The sequence below is a fragment of the Balaenoptera physalus genome, assembly GCF_965194825.1.
Source record: "Balaenoptera physalus genome assembly, chromosome: 14".
Classification (NCBI taxonomy): domain Eukaryota; kingdom Metazoa; phylum Chordata; class Mammalia; order Artiodactyla; family Balaenopteridae; genus Balaenoptera; species Balaenoptera physalus.
The window spans coordinates 80,157,257-80,184,034 of NC_138893.1; the positions used below are offsets into that span (position 1 = coordinate 80,157,257).

Sequence of the window (26,778 nt, forward strand, 5' to 3'; positions counted from 1 at the left end):
GAGGGAGCACTAAGAAATTTCTTTTGGTAAAACCTTAGAGCAGCAAGAAGCCTAGAACTTCAGGTACCCACCTTGTGCATATTCCTTAGACCCTGACCACAGAACAATGCTCACTGCAGAAAGAGTAGTGTTTCTTTCTTTCTTTAAAAAAAAAAAAAAAAACAGGAGAAAAGGTTTATTTCTATGCACACAGGAGCCAACCAAAAAAGTAGCTAACATGTTAAATGGTGCAAGTTAAAGGTTTATAAATCTAACTTAATAGGGAAAAGGGAGAGGGGAGAATTGGCTTCTATGGGAAGAACAGATAGGTTTCTTTTTTTTTTTTGGCTGTGCCTCGCGGCTTGTGGGATCTTAGTTCCCCGACCAGGGTTTGAACCCGGACCCTCAGCAGTGAAAGCACAGAGGCCTGACCACTGGACCGCCAGGGAATTCCCACAGATAGGTTTCTTCAGGAAAGATAAACGGGTTCTTTGGAAAACAATAGGATATAAGGATGTTTGTGGTAATATTTGTCTGTACATGGATGAGTGGTCTTTGCATCTCCTTCGGGGTCGTAAAACACCCCACAGAAGGGATTTATGGTAGGTTTAGAGTAGTGTTTCTTGTACATACTCTCTCTCTCCCTCCAAGGTCCTGAATTCTAGATCAGTTCACTGTTGAATATGGTAGCCACTCGCTGACTGTGGCTATTTAAATTTAAATGAAATTACACGTTCAGCTACCCAGTCGCATTTGCCACACTTCAAGTGCTCAATAGCCACAGGTGGCTAGTGGCTACCGTCTTGCGCAGCACAGAGAAAGAACATTTCCATTGATACAGAGAGTTGTGCTGGACAACGTTTAGCGTAAAGGAGAAAGGGAGAGGGAACTGGCATATGGGTGTTAGCGTTTAGCTACGAAGTACCACAGACCAACAAATATTAAATATTCCTCTTTTTTTAACTCTCTGCATCTATTTCCCCTGCAATTTTCAAGCACCCATATACCAGGAGAAGTGAGAGACTATTGTTCCCTGATCTAACATAAACATTCCATGAAAATGGGATTTATTTTCTCTTACAGAGAAATATAAATGTGTATTTTGTTACCTAATACGAACAATGAACTTGGACAGCATATTACATGTGTTTCAACCCATTGCTGACTGGTATGCATGTGGCCAGAAAGGCACTGTAGAGCCTTGCTTATGTTAGAGAAAGGGGTTCAGAAAAACTACTAGATATTAAATATTTCTGTCCAATCAGAGCTATAACATTTTTGTCTGTTGACTACTTGGTGGGCAAATCTACTTGGGACAGCCCAGTCTACTAATTCATCTCAAAAAGCATACACCAGCAATGAACAGACATGCTTTTGATGATGCTTCCTGCTGTTTTGTTGCTATTAGTAAATTACCAGATAGCACCAGATCAAAGAGATAAACATCTTTGCATGAATATTGCAAAAAGTCTGTGGATCTCTTGGGGACCCACCAGACCTAATTTTGAGAATGACTAATTTAATCAGTTTGCAGAGTTTAATACACATACTTGGACAAGGGTTCTGAATCCTTCTGTCCTTGGGAGGAAGGAAAAGCAGAGGGTGACACTGGCTGGCTGTCTGGGCTAACAAGAAAGCACAGGAGGATCCAGGGCTGCCCCTGAGAGCTGAGATCCGACGGCCAGAGCTCAGCGCAGGGAAGGGCTGATATCCTGCCTGAGACAGGCTTATCCGGCAGTGCCTGGAGCCTCTGGTGAGTATGAGGGTCATTGGGTTCCAAATCGTCTGTGGTCAGCTTACCAAATAGGCTGGCGTCTGGTGGAGGATCTCTGTAGAATTGTCCAGAGACCAGACGTCTCAGGACAAGAGGATAATCTTCCCATATGTCTTTGTAGTCGTGAGCTAATTATGGCATTTTGGGAATTTCAACCCCTGTTAAGGGTCATCTTTTTGGTGCCATTTGACCTTTAGTCCCCTCAGAATTGACTGATGACATTGAGATGAGAATTTCTTGTCACTGATAAAGCTCTTAAAAGATTTACAGTACTCTAAAAATACCACAGTAATAAGCATAATAATATCTCTGGATTTTTGCAGGCTTTGAATAAAGTCCCCCCCACCTCCGTGAAGCATCATCCTAGTAGTTTTCAAACTCTCTTGGTGTTGGCGTCCTTCAGAATCTTTGTTCAAATGAAACCATAGCTAGGACCCAATGTATAGTGCAGATAAAAGTGGAGTGTGCCGAAGGGAGAGAAAGGGTAGAGCCCCGCTCACTGGACCTCTACCCCTGCAAACCCTCCCCGAGCCTCTGAGTCAGCCCATGTCTCCAGCGAATGATCCAGAGCATTGCCCGGTAAGTGCTCGCAGTCGCCCGGGTGCGTGTTCTGTCCTCCTGTCATCGCAGTGATGTGGTGCCCCTGGAATTAGGGAGGCGGCTGGTGAGGAGAGAGTGGCCCGCACACTGCTTGGCCCCCTTCAAGGAGGGTATGTCGTGACAGGAAGGCAGTGGAAGGGACTCATCCAAGGTCACTGTGGGGTAGGGTCTAGATTCCCTAGAGGCTGTTTTCTAGAGTAGAGCATGTGCTCATAGAACTTGGCTCCTTAGGCTCATAGAACTCTTAACTCCTCGTAGGCAAGGTAGAATTTTTGAGCACTGGCCTCCACGTAGCCTGTCTTCAAAGTGGCTGTGTGCTTCACGCAGCGATTCTGCTGCGAAGACCCTCAGGAGATTTTCCAGCCTACCTTGAACTTCATCCAGGCTGCTCCAGTTCCTCTTGCTTTGCAGACTCAGGCGTGGTCACCTGGAAGTCCCTGCTGTGGTCATCCGTTGTACTCATTTGGCCTCTCACTGTGCCACCAGGAACAAAACAACTGCAGTCCTAGTGTTAGCGGGTGCATTTGGCTCTTGCAGAAGGATGAATGAACGTTGTCTTCCAAGGACTGTTTGTCTCTAATGTGTCATGTCCCAGTGCCTCAGTCTTCTTGCCTGTGAAATGGGTATATAAATAATTCTATGTAAGACTCACTGGAAGATTGAAGTCTTTGAAAATGTTGATTGTAGGTCCAGAGAGTTGGAATGGCTGGCCTCTATCCTAGAGCCAGTTAACTGCCATGCTCCATAAAATATCATTACTGCTCTTGTTCTGAACCTGAAAAAGAGAAACCAAAACTATGACCTCTTGTCTAAACCTCGTTAATGATTTTCAGATTGACTCTATGTGCCAAAGAACTGCTGATCAGTTTCTTACAGGAGAAAGCTGATGATGGGGAGGAAAGGAGCTGAGTTTATTTACTGAACTTGGTTTCCCTGCTGACTCACCCAGGGGTTGGGAACAACATCCTGAGTCTCCATATCCACCATAGAGATGAGGGGGGATGTTACCCTTTTGCCCAGCCAATGGGGGATGGGATAGAATTCCAACGATTGCATTAAGAAAGTGAGTTGCAGAGCAAAGGAACTCCTCCTCAAAGGCCAATTCAATCTTAGTAATCTTATGAGAAAAGCCTTCCCAGTTTAGAATCAGCTCCAAGAAATTTGGCACTGGATTTTAGTTTTGCTCAGTGAGAGCAAAAAGGAAGGAGATGCTGCTTTTGTCTGGAATTCCAGAACCTTCCTTTGCAAGGCCAGCAGTGCGGAGATATACCCTAAAGAACAGTGGCTGCCTATTCTTGGAATGGAAGCGCTTAATTTGGTCTAATTGTGGCAATTTCTAGGAGTCACTGGGAAATTCAGCAGCTAATGAATGTGCCCCTGTTCTGTCAGATCCCTACTGGAATATTCAGTATTCTCTTTTTCATACTTATCAGCTAAGTGAATTACAGAAATACATTTCAGGAGCCTGCTGGGGGTAAGAGCAGGGATATAAAAACCTCCTTCTTTCCCACCAGAGGAGTCCCAACAGTACAGGTGAATGTCACACTTGTGTTAAAAAAGGCCACCGATTCCCAGCAGGCTGTGAGCAGGGCCCCTGCTTCCCAGGACTGTGCCAGGCTGACCTCCTTTTCCTGGAACCACCCCTCGCTGGGGCCTCCATGGGTCTTCCGTTCGGTGAGGGGCTTGTGGGTGTCCGGGTCTGCAGGCACACACACTTCTACAGATCTGGATCAGAAGACAAAACAGAGGTTGAAGGACATTGGGCTGTTCGTTTTCCCTTCTCTCTCTTTTTGCCTTATGCTTAGTGTTTCCAGCAGCTGATGGGGGACTGTTCTATCTAGAGTAAATGACCCAGATGTCGTATTTCTCAAACCCTATTTCAGAGCATACTGGTGCCCCTCAAATGATGGGAAGGCTGCATATTCTGTCTCCCTCTTGATGATTTTCATGCACATTTACCCTAAAGACCGTGCAAGTCCTGTAGTAAAGTGACCTGGACAAGCTTGCCTCTGTTTATCCCAGCAGTTCCCAGGAAGACCAGGATGCTGGGGTCCTGATGTTGCTGTCCTGGACTGCCTCATCCTTTGAATAAAGCTCAGATGCAGCCAGGTAAATAGCAAGCTTGGAAGTTTCCAGCATCTAGTTTTGTGCCTTTGAGCAAGTTACCTAACCGTGGCATGCCTCAGTTTCTTCATCTGTAAAAGAAGATGATAAAAAGTACCTACTTTATAGCGTTGTCATGAGGATTAAGTGCTTTAGTTAGGCTCTTAGGACAATTCCTGAAATATAATATGGCCTGTATTTACTAGCTGTTATTATTCATCTCATAAATTATTATTTTCTAAAGGCTTTTAACACTGTGCTGAGTATTGTTATTGTCTTCTTTTCATGTCACAGAGCGTGGCATAGTGTAAGAATCCTACCTTGGGTGAAAAGATGGCAAGGCACCATTGTTTTATTTAAGCCTCATGACAGTCTTACAAGAAAATTGCCGTTGTCCTGGTTTATGGCAGAGGAAACAAAGCATACCTGAGCAGTAGAGAGACTGGTCCTAAGTCACACAACACTTGGAGGGTTCAGAGTCAGGCCGGCTGGCTCCAAGTCCATGATCCCCAGCATCTCTGTAGAGCTGCCTGTCAACCAGCCCTTGATGGGGCCCAGAGACAGGAGGCTGGTGTCAGCTCTGGTAGGAGGCACCCTCCCAGTGGATCCTCCTCATATGGCGAGGGAGCCCTCAGTTCAGATTCAAATTCCACCCTTCCCTAGCTGTTTGCCCTTGTGCAGGTTGCTTGACTTCTCTGATCTTCAGTCTCCTCTGCTGTAAAATAGAGAAGGTAATATCCACGTCTTATGTGCACAGTGAGGCTAATGGGCACATGCTGTGTAAGGGTCAAGTACTACAGGCCCAGGATATCATTAGTGCTCAGTACGTGTCAGCTCACAATGATGCTCTGCATTGGCTTTGCACCAGGCTGCTTTACATACACGATCTCGTGTAATCCTTTTGACACCCCTGGGAGATCTGTACTCTTCATTTTTCAGATGGGGAAACTGAGCCTCTGTGCGATTAAGTGACTTGCTCAAGGTCCTAAGGCCACAGATTATGAAGTTGAGATTGAAACACCAGCAGCCTTACTCTGTGGAAACCCCTTCCCCATTCGTCTTCTTCAGAGCCATGTGCTAGGATGCTTACAGGGCTGGTGTGTGGCCATGTTCCTTGGTCAGCAGTGCAGACTGGCACTGGACAGTTTAATCATGTCTGTGTAAGACAGTGCTGTCACTTGGGCTTGAAGACAATGTTCCTGGGCCAGGAGAATAAGGCGGAAGTCTAATGCTGTTTCCCTAGGAAGGATGTACCAACTCTGGTCTTGGGTCCAGCAGTTCCGTCAGAGATGGTGGCCCATTCGTATGTGCATGCTTGGCTGGGTCAGAGTTCTGTGCCACAGTACAGGGCCCAGAAACCCCAGTGAACCTATTTACCTATTTAACAGTCCAAGTAACCAGAAGAGACACCTTCCTGCAAGGTGAACTGAGGACGTCCTTAGCCAGTCTTTTAGCTGATTGGGGAAGAGCCCAAGCATTGCAGCACAATGAGAGAGAGAGAGTGCACAAGTTCCTAATCTGAATTCTCCAGATAAACTCTAGTTAATGATTTCAAAACCATGGATGCCCTTCAACTTGAGGGACAAGAGCAAAACAAATGACCAGAGGTTCAGATGCAAGACAGGAGGAGGGACGGAATGCAAGGGAGAGTCTGAGATTACTAGCATGGCTTTCCTACTCAACTGGCTTTCAGAGTGCAGGGAGAGAACCAAGGTGGGTTATTAAGGGAGTATTGACTTGCATGTGCTGAGCAGTTGGAACGTTTTTGTTTCCTAGACATGAAAACACACTTGGCTTTGCATGACTGGGCTTTAAAGTGCTCAGTGAAGCATCACTTGGTGTTGGCCTAAGTCTGTAAAGACCCGCAATTTGGGAAGAACTGTCGCTGCAGTATTCTCACGTTTCAGGGATGGTTGTGGAGAATAGCAGGTTCCATCACTCAACGAAAGCACATTTTCTCAGGATATCCCTACTCTACCTTCTTTGGCTCAGGGTCCTGTAAGCATCCCTGTGGGGAATGGGAGTACATACCCAACGGTGGTCAGTACATGAATGTGACCAAGATTTGGGTCCAGGGGGATGGAGCCGGGTGCAACTGTGCAGCCATGGGGGTGAGGGCTGAAGGCAGAGCCGAGGCTGGGAGGGAATGGGGCTGTCTCCCTCGTTCGTTGATCCAGTCAGCATTGACTGAGCACCCACTATGTGCCAGGTGTTGCTCAAGGCATGGGCATAAAGCCGTGATGGGTGAGAATGATGATTGGTGATGGATGTGTCCAGCGGGACCACACTCAGCCACTCAGAGAGTCAGCCATGGGGACAGCAAGAGGGAGGGGAGGGCGTGCTCCAGTGGGAGTTGAAGACCTGGATGATGGTGATGCTTCCTCAATAACTCACTTTGGTTCTTCTCTACTCTCAGAGCCAATTTAGCAGCAAAAGCACTTTACTTCTTCCCTCCCTCCCTCCCTCCCTCCCTCCCATCCTAGCATCTAGCATTTGGTATTTATTTTGCCTTTGTCCGTCGGGCTGAAGGGTGGACACAGGCATGAAACCCATAACTTCATCTTTTTGGATTCAGTTTCTGAATGGAGTGGCGGGGCCGGGGTGGGGGCGTCTTCCAGACCCGCCGTCAGCCACGTGCTTCTCAGGGGAAGCACCTCCCCCTGAATCTTTGGTTGGTTTTTTCTTTCTGAAGGAACTGAGTCCATGATTGCAGATCAGGGCAGCATCACCTGGTAAAGTGGAGCCAGGAGACCTGAGCTGGAGAATGAGGCACAGTTCTAAGTGTCAGGGAGAGCAGGGTAGGTGTGAGGGTTCAACCGAATCATACATGTAGAGAATTTAGAACCATGCCAGACATGTAGGGGGTCCAGGAAAAGTTGGAAACAAATAACACTGGGTAGGAAATCAGGAAACCCATGGCAGTTATTCATTTAATATTCATACATTCAGTCAAGAATCATTTCTTAAAAACCTAAGTCAAAAGAGCATGGGGGGAAAAAAAAAAAAAAAGAGCATGGGTTCTGGAGCCAGACTGCCTGGATTCAAATCCTGGCTGTTTTATTTACAGCCTTGAGCTGTAACCTTGAGCAAGTTACTTAATTATTCTCTGTGCCTCAGTTTTTTCATCTGTAAAATGGGAATAATCAATAATAATAAATTGAAGTTGTAATAAGGACTAAAAGAGGTTAGGAGTTATGTATGTTTGTTAGTATCTTTTTGTTCATTTGTTCCATTGCTGTTCATTGGTCTGGTGGTGTGATCTAGCCAGTGGAGACAGGCAAGGTCCCTGCTTTTACCAGCGGGAAGAGCCAGTGGAAGAGCCGGATTATCAAAAAAGCAAATAAACTGATACATAATACATTCTAAAATAGTGATAAGTGCTCTAAGGAAAGAAGAGAATCCTGGGAAGTGAATGATTAGGGGTGAGGATCAGTAATACGTAGAGAGGGCGAAGGGAGAGGGAAAGACCCACACAAAGATCATTCTGTTGAAAAACATGAAATAAGCAAGTGTTTGGAATTTATCACATACACACACACAAAAGAGGAAGGGAGAAAGTACTCCTTGAGCTTCTAAGAGAGGCAAGCAGGATGAGCGGCCCAAAATAAATACAGTTAAATAAATACAGCTAAATAAAGGTTGATTCTGGGGCCAAACAAGCTTCAAGATAATTATTTCTCCTGGTCGTGAATCATGATGGCTCACACATGAATTCATCTTTTATGTGTTCAGTTCCAAAGGTCCTTGATAGATGGATTAATCCTCCTTTTCACCTGGCTTCCTTCACCTGATCCCCTCGCCTCCTTGAATTGGAATGAAGGGCCATTCATTCAGAAAAATCTGTTAAATCCCAGCTCCTAGACTTTGCACTCTGTCTGGCTTGGGTTCTGCCTTTAGGGCTTGAGCCCTCACGCATCTCTGCTGTCTCCATTTGTGCCCCCTTTGGGTCTGTGGCTGAGGCAGGAAAGCTCACCAGACGTTCCAGTGGCTCGTGTACCTTTCCCAGCTCCCACAGTTAGGAAGGACGTGGGAACCTAGGAGGTGGGGAGAACATCACTTCCAGGCTGAGGCAGGGGATGCCCATGTGGTCCAGGGCAAGATGGCAGAGCTTCCGTCAGCCTGGGCCCCATCCCCTTGTCTTCATGGGTGGGTGGAGCAGCCCCCTATCCCCTTGTCTTCGTGGGTCACTAACTTCCTGGCTTCTCTGGGCCTGAAGGACTTGTTACTCCTTGTATTTTGCAGGCATTCAAAAACTTCTGCCAGTGGGTTGCTCAGCCTTGGATAGACCTGCTTCTATTAAAGTTAACTTTTCCCCTCTTAAATCAGCTTCCACACCTCTTCCTGCCTAATCACTGTATCTGACTTCTCTGCTTTATTTTCTTTCTCGTATTTGCCATTCATATGATATTATCTTATTTAAGTGTTTTATATATATTTTCTGTGTCCTCTCACTAGACTATAATCTTTTGTCTGTTTATACATCACCGTCTTCTCAGTGCCTAGAACAGAGTCTGGTGCAGAGAAGGTGCTCAATAAGAATGTGAATGAATAAAACAAAAAAGAAGCAGACTCACAGATAACAGAGAACAAACGAGTGGATCCTGGGGGTGGGAGCAAGAAGGGGGCAGGGGCAAGACAGGGATAGCGGGAGAGAGGGTTATTATGGGATTATATGAAATCACGTGTGCAAAACTTTTGAAAATTGTAAAGCACTATAGCATTTAAGAATCTTTAATTTGATTTTTTTTAAAGTGGGAAAAAAAAAAAAAAAAGAATGTGAATGAATGAATGCCAATTGCCAGAGAGGCACCTCCCCTCCTACCTGCCACTTCTCCCGTCCCCTCTCCCCTTCTTCAGGGCTCGGCTGTGTTGACTCATTAGGCAGTAGAATGTATGGTCAGGACGATGCACTTCAGAGCCAGGCTGCTGGGGCTTCAATACAACGTGCCAGCTTTTTGACCTTGGCCAAGTTCATCTGTGCCCTCGGTTTCCTCATTTATAAAATCCGAGAGGAGCAGTACCTAATGCCTAGGATTGTTTTTCAGATAAAGTGAGTTAATACATGTAAACAGCTCAGGAAAGTGCCTCACTCATAGTAAGGGGCCCTTCAGTATTATCGTTGCCAATTGTCGTGGGAAGAGAGGGGCCTGTCCCCTTGGCAGCCCTATCAGTAACCTAGAGGCCTGGCCTCACTGCTCACCTGGGAGCCCTTGGGGTCCGTTCAGCAAGAAGATACAGCCACACTGAACCCTGGTCCTTAGACCCCATCCAACCTAGGGAAGGGGTCCCTGAGAAAAGTGGCTGACCTGGATGAGGGCAGAAGGTCCTTTTCTCAAGGTTAAAGCTCTCCATGGCACGGGGAGGCCCCATCCTCAAGGCGCTGTCCTTTTCCCTGTCCTTCAGCAATATTTCCATAATGTTATTAAAAAGTGAGGTATGCTGGCCAGATGAGTGACACTTTCCAGTGATGGGGCCTTGCTCTGCTCCTCTGGGCACGGAGAACTTGTTCAATTATGTACCACCCCTGCGATGGGCCCAATCACAGGCACACACATTAGCTTCTGATTATACCCTTGTTGAGTCTCTCTTGACAGGAAGGAAATGAATTTACCTCGTGTCACCTCTGTAGTTTGCAAGCAGCCTTGGCTTCTGTGATACTAGCACCTTTTGCATTTTGTGAGACCAAGCAGGAAATGTTCGCTCGGTGACCAGCCCTTCGTGGTCTGCGTGTTCAAGCCTAGAGGTGGCTTGAGCTGATAATCAATGAGTTTGTGCACGAAAGGCGTTTGGAACAAACTGCCCCAGCACAGAGTAAGTGCATAGGGAGGTTAGCCGTTGTTCGTTATTATGGGTGAGTTGCTTGCCTCACCAAAGGGGGAAGTTGGGGTGCTTTGGAGGCCTAGAGAAGCAGGCAGGGAGAGCGGTCTCTGCGGGCTGGGCTACTTTATGTACATAGGTTTTGCTTTCCTTTTGGGGCAGTCAGCTTCTTGAGAGAAGGAATTCTCCCTACCGTACGGTTCTGAGTTCTGCTTAGGAATCCCTGAGCAGGCCAGAAAGGGAGATGGGAGTGAAGTCTGTGGATGCTGTGGTTCCTTCCAGAGCTCTCAGGCTGAGCTGATAAATCTAGCCTCGAAGGGAGTATGCTTCCTGGTGGAGGGCAGCAGCACTCCTCTCTCACCAGCCCATGCCCTCTCCACTAAAAGCCCTGACCCTTCAGCAGCCTGTCCGGCAGGAAGCCACACCTCCTCTCCCACCCCCTCACAGCACTTAGGAACACAGGGGCTCTGGGGGACTTCCATCCAAAGAACTATGCCTGAGAGCCCGGGCAGGGCTTTCCCTTGACCTGGAGGAAGACAGGATTCCATCAGCATATCTTCTGGAAAATTAGCAAACCAACATTTCCCCAACCGTTTCCTTGTAGTTGTTTGCTGTTTGATTTTTAAAGTGGATACATTTCCTGTCCCCAGTGAGTTCCTGGGGGCAATGTCAGCTTGTCCCTGTGGGGATGGGGCCATGAGGTCCTGGAAAGCACTAGCAGTTTGGTCTGATCTAGGTTCAGAGGCTGAGCAGAGGCTGGGCACTACCTCTGAGCCCTTTCCTGCCCTTCGCGGCTGCCCTGGCTGGGCGTCCTGGGACACAAGGCACATCTGGAAGCTCCACTCTCGAGGGAGGGCACGATGGCCTCCTGGAGGTTTGGGGCCCAAGGTCCGTGGGTTCCACTCATCCCCCACCCCCGCCCCCAAGCCCACAGCCTCAGCCAAACCCAGTAGCTGTAACAAGAGACTGGGTCTGGCCTGTGTTGGGGACCTGATGCTCTGCTTGAAAGGAATGAGATCTTCAGAAATTGGGAAAACCAGGCAAACTGCTATGTCCTTCCATTGTGAAAACAAATGGGAGTGGGGGATGAGGGAGGGGAAAAGTCAGAAACGGAGACACCTGCAGAGAGATGGAGGCGGGGAGAACTAGAGAGACAATAGGCAACGAGAAAACTCTTGGAAAAAGAGTCAGACAGTGAGACAGACAGACTCACAGGAAGGAAGGTAGTAAATGGTCACGTTAGCCATGAAGTACATAGCGAATAGGTACCAGGCGCTGAGATGAGCTTGCATATTATATCCCGTTAATCTTCACAACAGTACTATTAGGGTATAAGTGCCATTCTCATTCTCTTTTTTTTTTTTTTTTTTAAAGTAATTTATTTATTTATTTATTTATTTAATTTATAGCTGTGTTGGGTCTTCGTTTCTGTGCGAGGGCTTTCTCCAGTCATGGCAAGCGGGGGCTACTCTTCATCGCGGTGCGCAGGCCTCTCACTATCGCGGCCTCTCTTGTTGTGGAGCACAGGCTCCAGACGCGCAGGCTCAGTAATTGTGGCTCACGGGCCCAGTTGCTCCGCGGCATGTGGGATCTTCCCAGACCAGGGCTCGAACCCGTGTCCCCTGCATTGGCAGGCAGATTCTCAACCACTGTGCCACCAGGGAAGCCCCTCTCATTCTCTTTTTTATAGTAAAAACAATGGACATTCAGAAAGGTCAGGTATCTTATCTAAGGTCACACAGCATTTGGTGGAGATTCAGGACTAGAACCTGGGTCCACTTGACTGCAAAACCCATATGCTTATCCCCCTGCAGAGATGCCGTGACCTTGGGAGTGTGGCCAATGTGGCAGAGCACCTCTAAGCCCTGTTGCATGCCCAGACAGTGAGAGACATATGGCACTCCTGTTTGTAGTAGAGATGTACTTGTAAAGAGACGGCAGAGAAAGCAGGTGGGGGAGAGTATTATGCATCTCACCTTTGACCCCTGTGTTACTTAGGATGCTTTGGGGGACCAACAGAGAGAAGCGTTTTTCTGCACAAAAAGAAGTCTAGACGTAGGTAGCTGCTGCGGCCAGTTCAGCTGCTATAGCATGTCAAGGCTGACCTCTCTAGGATGTCAAGATTCTCTGGCTTTTCCCTCAGGGTCACAAGATGAATGGGCGGCATCAGACTTTGTGTGTATTTTAGGAAGAAGAGGGGGGAAGGGCAGCATCAGGTTAAGTCGTTCCCTCCTCCTTGTTATCAGCCTTCTTCCCATGCAGAGGGTATGACATGGCCATCCACAGCTGCAGAAGAGGTGATTAGGCAGGCCTTAAGCCTCTAGGACAGGCAGGAATCCACCTTGGGTGAGCCCAGCTACAGTGTCTGACATATTCCAACAAACCAATGACGCCCACACCCACGGGCAAGCCTCCCCCGCACCTCTCTGCCCCCCCTGGGGAGCGGGGGTGGTGGTGGGGGGGCTCCTTTAGCTCCCAGGGAAGTTGCAGGCGAGCCTGGACGGGTGGCCTCATCTGGGTAGAGGCGAGGGGCAGGAGTGGGGGAGGCAGGGGCACTCAGCTCCTTCCAGCCCTGCTGCTGCGGGAGGTGGGGATGAGCTCCACCCTGTCTGTCGTGTCTGGAAAACCAGGACTGGAGTCTCTCAGCTCTCCACCGCCTGCTTTCTCGGCAGCCAGCTGCGCGGCTCACGTCCCAGGAGAGGCAGCAGATTAGATCAGTGAAGGAGTGAAGAAGCTGGGAAGGGAGCGGAGGAGGAATGAATGTGGGTTTGATAGAAGTTTCGAAAATATCATATTATTGATTTGGAAGAGACACGGGAGAGGAAATGTAAGAGACCGGTGGTGAGAGGCTCGGCTGAGCTGGGCATGAGAGAGGCTGCCTGTTGTTTGCTTGGAGGTAGCATCTGACCAGCGTTTCTCAACCAGTTTTTCATTGCTGCCTGCTTAGGGAGCCTTGTTGTACATTTTTTCCCCCCTAATCATCATCCCCACCCTCCCCCAATGAAATTTTATTTATTAATTTATTTATTTATTTTTGGCTGCGTTGGGTCTTCGTTGCTGCGCGTGGGCTTCCTCTAGCTGCGGAGAGCGGGGGCTACTCTTCCTTGCAGTGCGTGGGCTTCTCACTGTGGTGGCTTCTGCTGCGGAGCACAGGCTCTAGGCGTGCGGGCCTCAGTAGTTGTGGCGTGCGGGCTCAGTAGTTGTGGCGCACAGGCATAGCTGCCCCGCGGCACGTGGGATCTTTCCGGACCAGGCTTGAACCCATGTCCCCTGCATTGGCAGGCAGATTCCTAACCACTGCGCCACCAGGGAAGCCCCCGATGAAATTTTAACATCATAGATACGCAATTTATCTGTTTACATACTGTATATATTATCTGAGCTTATACCCAAGAGGAGTGAGGTGTTTTTTTTTTTACCCACACCCCCCTGCCCCAATACCCGTTTTTGCCCCCTTGGAGGAGATATGCCCCATTGAGAATATGTGCACTAGACACATCTCTGGGGGGCACATATGGGCTTCCTTGGGGAGAGGAAGAGCTGGCCCCACCCTCTACGCTCAGACCTCCTTGTGCAGAAGGGGAGTGGGGAGGAATCTCCCATTTCTTGAGCAGCTGTTATGTGCCAGGCATCAAGACAGGTACTTTAGAGACATGATCTCACCCAATGGGTCAGAGCTGTGACCCCGTTTCACAGATGAAGGCATCAAGGTTCAGAGGTGCACTCCTTTGAAGAGACCAAACTTGCCCAGATGAGCGAGGTGACACTCTTCCTATGACAGGGTATGGCTGAGTGTCGGATGGGTTCAGAGCTGGGGAGGTAAGGGAACAGAATGGGCTGGAGTCTGTGCTGGCACTTTCCGGAGGAGGTGGATGGGAACAGGCTTTGAAGACCCAGAAATGAGAAGGGGAGGCAGGCAGGCAGTGGGGACAGCAGGGAGGTAGGAGGCTGAGGGCCAGGATGGGACCCTGGCCAAAGCTGAGGATTCTCACTAGGGAGCTGAGGGAGCCCAGGGTGGAGCCATCCCAGGCAACAAGAGGAAGCCCCGGGGAGGCCTGTTTATCCTACGGGGTCTGGATGGAACGTGGTCTTGAGCCAGGAATCCAGACCCGATGTTGAGCACAGTTGGCAGGAGGCACAAGGACATTTCCTTCATGGGTTAGGGCAGGAGGTGCAGACATAAAAGGCAGGAATCTGGGGTTCCTAACTCAGAAGATTTTGGAAATTGGGTGGTCTTTTCAGAATGTCCCGGTAGAGGAAATCTCTGAAAGAAAGTAGCAGAGTCTGTGACTGAAAAAGACTAGAATCTTGTTTGCTTGTTTTCCAAAGACCCTCCGGCTCACTCACCTTTTCCCGTACAGGGTGATGTACCTCTACGGTAGGCAGGTAGTTACATGGGCTCTTTTGGATGTGATGATCAATGAGAATGGGCTCCTGTAGCAAACAACCCCCAAATCTCAGTAGGGCGGTGCCACAGAAGTGTGTTTCCCACTCGTGCTCTTGCTCTCCATGCTTTACACTGGACAGGCTTCTGGAGCCTATGTTGTCTTTCCCCAGAGCCTTATTTCCACATGTGCTTCCACTGGTGCTGTGGTGGGGGAAGAGAGCACAGGAAGAACTGTGCACAGCTCCGGAAGTTTCTGCCAAGATGTGGCTCCTGCCACTTCTGTTGACATTTCATGGGCCCTCGTAGGTTTCCTGGCTTAGCCTAACTTCAAAGAGGGGCAGGGAAACACAATCCTGCATGTGCCCGTAGGTGAAGAGCAGGAGATATTTGTGAACAGCACTAAGGATGACCACAGTGGTAATAATGAAGGATGAAGATATTAAACTGATTTTTCAGGATCGAGGAGAAATCTTTTTTCCCTCTGTTTTCTCTGTGTAGCGCTCTGATTCCCTCTCCATTAATGCTCGTATGTGCTGTTTGGTAAATATTTATTTGTTGCCCCAAGTAAAGTTAAAACACCTAAGAGCAAGGAATATGTTGAATGAGAGGGAGGCCTACAGATACTTACTGAGGACCCACACACTGTGTACCAGGTACAGTGCTGGTAGACAGAGCAAAATCCCAGTTGCTCAGGGTGGGGCGTCTCATGAAGGTGACAGATGAGTTGCCTCTGGCTTCCAGGACACCCTGGGCATGCCTGTGTCCAGCCACATGTTGGACATGCCACTAGTCCAACCGCTTGTTGATTGACTCTCTAAGTTAGAAATGGGCAGTGGGATGGAGGAAGCTTCCAGAAGAAATGGCCCATGAACCAGTGGCAAGCACAGCCCCACACGTGGCAGGTGTGTGATGCATTCTTTCCCTTCACAGTGCTTTCCTTTATGATGGCTCCTTCATCCTCTTATTCTGCCTGTTCCTTTAGGTAAGGCAGAGACTATCTGTGCTAGTGAACAGGTGGCCACGCAGTCTCAGAGTTGGCCCATCAGCCTGGTCGGCTTAGTTCCTTAAAGATGGGAGCTCATCTCTCTGGCTGTGTCAGCTGAGCTGCACCCGTCAAGTTCAGGCTTCCCAACACTCAGCTCCCAACGCCATCCATCAAATGTTCTCAAATTGGTGGAGCTTAAAAATGACAGCCATTTGAAACTGAGTAGAATTCAGTATTATTAAAATAGCATTCTAAATTTTAATCTGGTGCACTGACTCTTTAATAGCTTCTACTTTCGCTAAAAATTATGGGCCATGCTCACAGACATTCAATTTAAATACTGTCAGGCAAGACTGATTTCTCTTCCAGTATCACCAGATTCTTCCTTTCTCCCTCTCTCACTCCCCCTCCCCCCTTTCTTCTTCCCTTTTTTTTTTTTTTTTTTAAGTACTGGGTTAATTTTTCACTGCTTGGTGATTTGACAGGATAAGAACTATAAGAAAGAGAGCATATCTGTATTTACAGCCACTTTATTCTTTATCTTCTGGTCGTTGGCCTTCCTTCCAGTCTGTACGTTGATGGGGGAAGGCAGGCTCCCCTGTGGAAGCCAGATAATGATTATTTTTTTCTGGGGCTTCTTTTCTCATTGTCATGATACCAAACAAGTTTAGCGATCGGTACTGGTGCCCTCCCCGTACATGCTCTTTCAATATTCAGTCTCTTTGTACTTGCAAAAGTCTCCCGGGAAACACTGGCCCTTTCTGAAGACTGCCTCCCCCTTCCTGATGCATCCACTACTATTTTTCTTTCCCACCACCCCCTCCGCCCCGCCCCCAACCGCTTCCTGCCTGGTTATCTTTGTCCTCTCATTCCCATCCCAGTTTCTCACCTTGAACCAAGATTGGGGTGGGAGACATGGGGGGTGGGATGGATAATGAGGGACGGACAAGGGCTGATAAGGGATGAGCGTGAATTTTGGGGTCAGACATGGTTTGAATTTCTTTCTTTGCCCATTGCTGACTGTGTGACCCTGGAAAAGTCACTTAGCCTCTCAGAGCCGCAGTTTCCTCACCTGTAAAATGGGGTTAGTGATACCTGTCTCATAGGGGTATATTATCTCATACGGATCAAATGAGGAAATGTACATAAAGTGCAGTGCTGAGCACTGTATGTAACAGAGTCTATAGTGAACAGGCTGTTCTTTCCTCTCCTCTACCCCATAGTTCCTACACCCCAGCCCGGCAGGTCTCAGCCCTAGACACCGTTAGAATCACCTAGGAGCCCTTAAAGTGTGCCAAAATCCCCAGGCTTCACTCTAGACCAATTAAATCAGAATCTGGGGGTGTATGCTTGTGGCATCATCACTTTAAAAACTCCTTCTAGGTAAGTCTGATGCTTGTAAGGGTTGAGAACAACTTCAAGTCCCTCAGCTTGCCTAAAGCCTGAATGTTCTTTTCTTTAGAGATCAGAGGAATCTTACATTAGTGCTTGTAGGCAGAGACCCAGATCTCTCATTAGTGCTCGGATGGGATTTTACCTTTTCTGACTGTGCCTGAGAGAATAAAGACAAGAGATGGGATGGAGCCAGGGTTCTCAGTGGGTAGGACTAGGCACTCCTTTTGTTCCTTTTCTTCTTGGGATGCCTGTGTGTCCCTGCCACCACCATCCTTGCTTCCAAGGGGTGGGCGGAGGGGGATGGGAGGGAAGGAAAGAGGAGGAAGAAAGGAGGGAAGAGAGGGGTGTCCCTCATGGGGCCTTCTCCAGACTTTCCTGCCCCCTAAGGTACACCTCTCCTTTATACTCTGAAAACCCTTTGGTCTAACTGAAGCAGTCCAATATGGTGGCCGTTAGCCACATATGGCTATTAGACACTTGAAATACGGCTACTCTGAATTGAGATGTGCTGTGTCATATACGTATTCAAAGATTAAGTACAAAAAAGAGAAAATAATACATCTCATTGACAAAATTTTCAAAATATTGGGTACACATTGAAATGATAATATCTGTTGGGGTTGTGTAAAAATATTACTAAAATTAATTTCACCTGTTTCTTTTTACTTTTTAATGCGGCTACTAGAAAAATTTAACCTGTGTAGTTCACCTTATTCCATTTCTATCAGACAGCACTAGTTTAACCTCTCATTTGACAGTATCTGTTTCATATATATGTGTGTGTCTTAATGCTTCCTTCAGACAGGCATTTTGAGGCCAGGGACCTCAGCATCCTGTTCGTTTTCTGTCTGCCAAACACCTATTATCAGCACATATTGTACTCAGCAGGCAGTAGTAGATGTTTTCTGTGCTTGTCGTTGATGATGGTGATAGAGATGAAAATGATATAATAAAGCTCAAATGTTATGTTGGGGCCATAATGCAAAGGTTTGAAAAACCATGCAAGATGAAACGGTTACATTTCTTAGAGTAATGCTCCTCAAGTACATCTTAATTGCTAGATTAATTTACACATACAAAGATCCAGGCTATATGGAGCAGAAATATCTTCAGTCATTTCTATTTAGAGATGGAGCCATTTTTTAAAAGTCTTATGATTGAAGCTCTCCCAAAATGTTTCGTGAACTGTTGCTATGGGCCAGTACTAGGTAATGGGGCTATAGCGGTGAACGAATGAGATAAAAATCCCTGCTCTTTGGACCTTACACAGTGTGTGAAAATAAACACATTTCCAAGTAAAATGTGTGTAGGTCAGGTGGCATAATAAGCAGCCCGGAGAAAAATAAAACCAGGCCAAATGAGAGGAGGTGCAGTGGGGTCAGGTGGGTGACTTGCACATCTTCCATGGGGCATCATCGAGTAAATAACAAGTGATCAACATCTGAAGAAGGTGAGCAAGTCTCTTGGGGCTCACTTTATCTTCTTGTTTCAGTAATTCACCTAATATCATGTGTCTTTTATTCATTTATTCATTCAACAGATACATGTGTTGAAACCCTTTAATATGCTTCCGGCAGTTGTGAGCTGAGAAGTGGGTTCTACCTCTCAAGGAGCTCATAGCTTAGTCTCAGAAGCATGAAAAATGTGCCAATTATACATCACACTCACATCCTCTTTAAAGCAGATTCTCAATTAGGCAACACTTCAGCAGCTGCAGAGTGACTTTATAGTATTCTCAGGTAGCACAAGTGCTTCTCCTCAGAAATATGCTCTAATGCAGGATGTACTGGAGCTGTTGCCTGGGGAGATTCCTCTCAAGAAGGCTGGGTCCTGCAAGCAAATGCTGTGAGGCTCTCGTTATCATTTTGAGCCCAAAATGAGTTGAGGGCTAAAAACGGTGCAATTTCATTGCAGTGTGGTAGTTGGAATTTATGCACAAAGTTTATTTTTGAACTGTAAGCATAGGACTGGTTTGAAGTGATGTGGTTTGAAAGATGTGTGGACCACTTGCCAGGCTATTCTTGGTACAAGTTGTGTCTCATCCATTTAGTCCATTAAGAGGGGCACCAACAGACCCTCTGTCCAGGGCAGTCTAAGGTATTAAGACTCACATCCTCCTTATTACACCTGTGCCTTTACTATTTTACCTTCTGGAGTTGGCTGGTAGAATCAAGACCCACCTTGACCGTGTGAAGCCATCCTGGAGCTCCAGGCAGGAAACAGAATGAAAATAATATGTTTATTTTTCTCATAGCTGATGAGTCTGCATTCTCTTTGTAAGGGCCCCACTTGGTCAAAGAGTGAAGAATCGTTTTTTTATTTGTTAACTTCATCTTTGAAACTAGAAAAGTTGTCTTTAACTAGGTTACGGCAGAGACTCATCGCTGGATGAATCCAGTATCTCTCTGAGTTTGTCTGAAATTTGGAAGCTAAGACAAGGCTAAATGACTCTCTTCTGAGAGCCACGTGCTTCTGTGGTTTCTGTTTCTCTCCTTTCAGTCTCTAACCTGTCTTTTCCGGCTTCCTCGCTGCCATCCCACAGATATGTTCCTAGTTCCCTGTTACTCCCAAACTCTCCTAGCTCTTGCCTGGTGACCCCACAAATCCCCAGTGTTCCATATCTGGCGCTCTGGGGAGGGAAGCAGATGGCGGGGCTGTCCATTCTGCCACCCCGGGAGGCAGGTGGAGGGGCAGCTAGAGTTACAGCAGCAGGTGGGGAGGTGGGGTTTCAGGGCTGAGCCTGAAGGAGATACCAAATCATCCACGACCCTGGGGCAGAACAGCTTACCTGGAACCAGCCCTGCTGGCGGAAGGTGGCAGCAGCTGGGGGCTGCTTCAGCTCCTGAGCAAGCCAAGAACACCCTTGGGTGGGTGACGGGGAGTTGCTGTGTTTATGGATGACCACCTGCTGCTCACCACCTCATGTCTTTGCAGTGTCTGCACTGAAGTCCCCAAGCTCTCTGACAAAGGGGTTTTTGCCCACATGTTTCTTTGATTCAGGGCAACTTCTCATTTCTCCCCTCCCTTCCCCTCCCTTGGCCAACTCCTGTGCCCCCTTTAGGTTTCAGCTTTGAGCTAAGTGCCCAGAGTTCAAACAAAGTGCCCCTTTCTCTGTGCTTCCACAGCTCCAAGCTCTTGGCCAATTACACTACTTCTGAATTTGCCTCTGTAATCCTTTTCCCACACTGGGTGGTGACTTCCTTGGTGACTGGGACTGTGTCTTGTCCCTCTTTGTTATTTCCAGGGCCCCGAAAAGTATACCTGGGGCTGTGAATATTTGTAGCCTTGAGTAAATCCCATCTATGTTCACGATATCATTTAATTAATTACAGACTTCTTGTGATTATCCACTAAATGAAAGGACATGGCAGCCTGGAAAAGCCAAAAGAGCAGATAATCCAAAATTTATTTCTTTAAGGCTTTGCAGCCTTCCATAGGGCAGTCTGGGGGGGGAGGGGACAGATTATCTATCTTCTTGATCATTGCCATATTTATTAAATAAAGATTAGAATATCGGTGGTGTTTAAATATCAATAATTATAAAGTGCCTTTCACTGCCTCTGTCTTCAGCATCATTTCATCCTTATTGGTTCCAGTCAAGACGGAAAAGATGGTTTATGGAAATGGATATGTTTCGTTGACCCACTGTTGCCATGATGCCATATAACATAAAGCACATTTTATACACTGAACATGAGGATGATCAGGATTATCTGAATTATTAGTTACTATATTCTTCATGCTCAGATCTGCTGCCAGCCAGTGTTAGGAGCCTGGGAGTAGGCCAGGTGGGGTGAGCCAGGCCAGTATGGGATTGAAAAGTTTTCCAGGTAACTCACATGTGATCACTGAGCTCTTTGCTGTTCAAGCCAGGTGCCTGGCAGGTACATCAGGGAGGATGGAGGGGGAGGGGACAGTAGGACACTAGCACTTGTTTGAAGCCAGTCTATGTTACTGCCTCCTTTAGTCTAGATGCCATGTGGCTATGAACACTGGGAAGAGAACTGAGCTAGACTGATAGTGACAATAATGACACCAGCGTCGTCTTATTTAGCTCCATCTCTGTGCCACGTTAGTGTTCACCCTTCAGCGTTCTGAAGGTACTATTTCCATTTTACAGATGAGAAAAACTGAGTCCTCGTAAGTGAAGTCACCTTTCCTACGTCATGCAGCTAGTAAGAGGTGGAACTGGGATTCAGAGTTCTCCCCAGCTACTTTCCCATGCTTTTCTCACTAAACCTTGTTGCCTGAAGAGCCAGCCTGGGCTGTCTTGAATTTGCTGTTCACTGGTAGCTGTGTGACTTGTAGAAAGTCACATCAATCTGTGGACCTCAGCTACCTTTTCTGTATAATGGGGATGACACTATTTGTCTGCTTTGGAGGGATGTTGAGAAGATTGAAGGAAGTAAGGTGCATGGCAGTGTTTAGGAAAGTATTGGGGGTTCAGGATCAGATGGGATCATTCTCATTGCTTGTCTTCCATACTGCTGCTGAACTTCCTGGGTCGTGGGCTGGGAGCACTGAGCATTCTTCACAGGAGCCAAGCTATTGGAGCCTGGGCTTTGGAGGTCTGCACAGCTTGTGTCAGCCTTGTGAGCCTGCTGAGCTCCTCTGGAGGCTGACAGAGTGATGGAGAAGCAAGTGGGGTGTGGTCTCAAGCATGGCTGAGCAAGGGGTGGAGAGTGGCTCTGTCATGATAGGAACTGAGGGCACTTAAGCTCTCCATGGCCTTTAGGGGAATTGTGGCCTTTGTGGTTCTACTGTCTTTGAAATTTCTGAGTTCTTTTTATGTTGAACTCAGTGGGTGGGTGAGTAAACAAACTTTCCCATCTCTTAACTTGGTCTGTCTCCATCGTTTGCTCAGGAGGGGGATAGAGGAAGCTGATAATAGGAGCAGGAGAAGGAAGGACATCCACGCAAACCAGGATGCAGGAGGGAAAAAGAAGCTTTCATCTTTGTTAAGTGTGACTTGGAACAATAATAACAATGGAGACCATTATAGTATTAATAATAATAATATTTATACTTGCTGTGTTCTTACAGTGATACATGTACTTTGTAAGCAATTTAGGTGCATTACTTATTTAATTTTTAAATAACCTTATGAACTGAGTACTATTTTATGATCACTTTTATAGATGAATGAAATGAGACATGAAGAGGTGAAAGAAATTGCCCCAAAGTGCCTCCTCTTAGATGAGGAGTTAGCCTCACTCTTAATAAATATTCTCTGCCATCTCTTTGCAGTAGGTAAATTAGAGAATAGAAGAATTAACTCATTTCAGGATAGGAGATTCATGTTGCTCAATTTCTTATTATCCAGGCCAACAGAGGGGAGCCAATGATTCCCCAAGTAATTTATGTTAGCTCTGGTATGCATTATGAGGTTCTTTTTGATGATAAGTTTAGAATCAGGAGCACAATAGGTGGCGAAGCCTAATTACTGAGCCAGAACACATTTATTCTCAATAATTGCATTATTCGAACGTAATTCCAAAGAGTCTCTCCCTTTCCGCCTTGGCAGTCTCTTAGAAGTCATGACTTCCTACCAGCCTTTGTCCACTTGTCTCTTTCAGGACCATGGACGGGGGCCTGGGTGTTGGTGTGGGCAAACATTTTAGTTAAGCTATACCCATGTTCTTGGCTCAGTTTCTTTTCCACGGGACGTTTTTCTAAGCCTTATAGGAAGTCACACTAGCGTTTTCTGAGTACACACATGCTGACATCAGAGTGTACAATGCTTTGAACAGTTTCCAAGGATAATCTGCAGAGTGGGGTAATGGGCCTTTTTTTGCTTTTTCTGGCTTTATTGGGACTTGATGGGCTTTGCCTTACACTGCGGCCTGCCTGCCTGAGATTTTGGTCCTTCAGTGTGGTTGGTTCTAAAATCAAAGAAAGAAATAAGCATGTACCCATTCTTCAGTATCATGGGTGATGATAATACACATTTATCGAGTGCTTGTTGTAAACGAGGCTATGCCTTGAGTACTCTGCATGTTTTATTTTACTTAAGCCCCACAACCACGACAGTCCTAGGCGATGTGGATATCTATTGCAGTGTTTTTTTTTTTATTTAAATTAATTAATTAATTAATTAATTTTTGGCTGTGTTGGGTCTTGGTTTCTGGGCGAGGGCTTTCTCTAGTTGCGGCAAGCGGGGGCCACTCTTCATCGCGGTGTGCAGGCCTCTCACTATCGCGGGCTCTCTTGTTGCGGAGCATAGGCTCCAGACGCGCAGTCTCAGTAGTTGTGGCTCACGGGCCCAGTTGCTCCGCGGCATGTGGGATCTTCCCAGACCAGGGCTCGAACCCGTGTCCCCGCAGCATGTGGGATCTTCCCAGACCAGGGCTCGAACCCGTGTCCCCCTGCAGGCAGATTCTCAACCACTGCACCACCAGGGAGGCCCGCTATTGCAGTTTTATAGATGAAGAAAACGAGACACAGAGAGACTAAATAATTTACTTGAGATAACCCAGTCAGGTTGTAAACACTGGAGTAGAGTCCATACTTTGATCCTTGGGGTCATCTTGTGTGTACTCCTCTGGGGTCCTCAGAATAGAAAGGCAGGGATAGCCTTTTCTGGGCAGAAATGTAGGAGATGTGGTTGTATTTGATGATAGGACTGATGCTCAGTCCTTTGTTCTGCTAATGATCCGAATTTGTCCAGACAGGAGGGCAGTGATACTCTAGAAGCCAGGGATGGCAGGTGAAGTTGCCTCAGGAGTCATAAGGTGTGGGCCCAGAAGCAAAGATGGGTGCGCCGTGCAGAAGGGTTAATAAGCACCACCAGTCGGGATCATTTTGCTGCAACATCTGTTGCTAACCCACTGCTGGGAGAGGGAATGTCAACCCTGACACTGCCTGGAGTAACTTTTAAAACTGGAAACATTTGCATGTTGCAGTGAGGACTGGTGTCCTGTTGGTCGGCTGACTTAAATCCCAGTTTCTGCTGTTTCCCCACTGGTGTGTTTGCATTTGTGTCAGGCATACTGGGAAGGGATGGCCCATATGGATGGAGGGCCAGCTCACTTTGGTGTCAACTAGTCTCATTAATAACCACAGAATTGCAATATCATTACTAGATGGAACCTCAGATCCTTCTAGAAAACTCATTTTTATACAGCAGAGGAAGCTGAGTCACAGAGTGGGAAGGCAGGACTAAAAGTCAGTGTTTGACCCCCTAATCCGATGCTCTCTCCATGACTATGCTGTCAAACCTGCAAACATGATTAATATCAATAACAAAATATTATCAGTGGTATTAATATTATCAATAAAGCTTCCACCAAGGGTTAAGCATTGGGCTGTATGCTTTGAAGTTTGTCAAGACAAAGAAAGCAGTGGTCCTTCTGTCAAAGAGGGGATTGAAAATTTGGGGTTTGAGATACTGGAAAAAAAAAAAAAGAAGAAATATCACCATTATCATCACCACCATCACCATCAAAGAAACCTATTTTGAGCACTTATTATGTGCCAGGCACTATGCTATGTGCTTTATTTATACTGTGTCTTAATTTAAAACTCACGGCAAACCTATTATTAACCATGGTTACAGATTGGGTTCAGAGGTGTTAAGTAACTATTACAAAACCTTCCATTATGAAGCTCCACATGGGAGATGCAGTTTATCAGGTACAATAGATGCTTAGAAAAAACAGAACAGTGAAGAGGCTTCACAGAGAAGGTGAGACTTGCAGGGGACTTGAGCTAAGCTGCAAAGATTGATTAGGATGGTGAAAATGAAGAGGAGGGGCAGGACCCTCTAGAGAGTGAGGAACGCCTGAATGGTTTCTGGAGTGAAGAAGGTGGAAGGTAGACCGGGGAACAATGTGTAGAACGCCCTGAGGAATTAATGAATGACCTTCCAGTTGCTTCTGAGCACATTCCCTGTTCCAGGCCCCATGCAAGTGCAAGGTGGTCCTGGGCATACAGAGGTGAGAGACACAGACCTTGCACTAAAGAATGGGGGGAGAAGACCCTGAAATAGACAACCATCATCCTGATGATTAGGGCTGGGCAAGGGGCAAAGTGAAGGGATCGTGTGAGTTCTGAGCAGTGGAGTCAACCTGAGTCCTCAATGGCTTGCTAAGGGTTTGGGCTTTATATTAAAAGCCAGAGGTAGCCAGGGAAGGATTCTGAGTTAGGGAGTGATCTGGGCAGGTCATCCATTTGGGGAGACGGTGCTGATCCTGTGGAGGATGGCCTGAGACTGTTGGGGCAGTGCAGGGAGCACAAAGTCCCAACTGGTAACTGGCCTTGAAGGTCATCCTCTCTCCTTGTCTGCCTATTCCCTGCCTGTGAGCAGGACAGGGGAAAACTTCTGTTAGTGCCACTCCCTGGCATGGTCAGCTGCCAGAGCTGCAGCCTGAAGCCCAGAGCTCCCCACAGCCAGATCCGGAGGCCAGCAGGGGATATTACTCCACACAAAGGCTGCTTCCCCTCTGCGGCTGAGCTGGGGGTGTGTGCATTTAGTGTGCCAGCCGTCGTGCCCTCCTCAAGTCCCAGTGCTGAGGCTGGGCGGCTGCCAAAGGGCGGGCTTCCCGGAGACCAGGCTCACTGTGGGGGGGAAGGAGGGGAGGGACGCAGCTGGTGCCAAGAGAAATATTAACTTGACATTTAGCAAAAGAGTGAGTCCATTTACCGCGCTGCACCAGTGAGGTGTTTGCCTCCTGAGTCACCTTCTGTTTTCCTATTGTCTTTCCTCCTCAGTGGCCTGACCCAGCTAAGGTCTTGGCAGTTTAAATCAGCATGATAATGAAGGAAAGGCTTCTGGTCAGTTCAAAGTTAATATCTCTCTCTCCTTGTCTCTCTGTCTCTGTCACTCACACACACACACACACACACACACACACACACACACACACTCACTCACTCACTCACCAGAGCTATAGTGATTTGTTCAGAAATCTGCCTCTCCCTGGCTCCTTCTTTGATAACCCTAAATTTGCAGCTCCAGCCCAGACAACTTGGACACTTTGAAATGCTTCCACTTTGGCCTGGCTTTTCAGCTACTAACGAAACCCATTTCCAGGCAGGATGGAGCATTGATTGAACTCTTGCTGTGTACCTTCAGGAAAGCTAAGAACATGACAAAAATCACCTACATAGCCACACAAGGATTTTAGTATTTCCAGGGCTTTTTCCCTTTTATCATCTGCCAGTGGCTTGGTGAGATGGGCAGGATGGGTGCCACTCTCGCTGCAGAAACTAAGACCTGGATACTTACAATGTGCCAGACTCGGTACTGGGTTCTTTCATTGCGTTGCATCATTTAATTGTCACCAGGACCCAGTGGGGTGGGTCTAGTTGTCCTATTTAATAGATGAGGAAACTGGAAGAGTTGGAGAATTTTCTCAGCTGGGCAGTCCAGAGCTAGGAAGGATGCCATATCTACCTGACTCTGAAGCTGCCATCCCACTCCTGCAGGGAGCATGGATCAGTCTGAAGAGTGGGCATTGTCTTGGGTGCCATGCTCTCTGGTCCCATCCACTCTGGCAGCCTGCGGTGGTGCGTGGTGAGTCCAGGTGTTAGGAGGAAGAAATATTCCTTTTGCTTCAGTGCCCACCCTGCCCCCAGAATCCCCAGAGAAGATATTGCTTCTTATCCTCTTGTCTTGCTGAAACTGGATCATGGCAAGCATCTGAGTATCTACCTCAGGACCAGTCAGAAGCTCATAGAATGTTCTCTCCAGAAATGGCCTCCAGTTCTTAGTTCTTACCCATGACAGCTGTAGGCCAG

At 47.3% G+C, this 26,778-nt stretch overlaps 1 protein-coding gene and 1 long non-coding RNA gene across 16 annotated transcripts in view; one reads left to right on the forward strand and one right to left on the reverse strand.

Moving 5' to 3' along the window:
• Nucleotides 1-26,778, forward strand: part of KCNMA1 (potassium calcium-activated channel subfamily M alpha 1) — a 751,400-nt gene that overhangs the window by 268,836 nt on the left and 455,786 nt on the right. The gene's annotated exons all lie outside the window — the stretch shown is intronic.
• LOC309642441 lies at nucleotides 310-11,625 on the reverse strand. Its single transcript, XR_014253203.1, has 2 exons — nucleotides 1,659-11,625; nucleotides 310-1,599 (listed from the first exon to the last, which is right to left on the reverse strand). It is a non-coding gene; the product is annotated as an uncharacterized lncRNA (long non-coding RNA).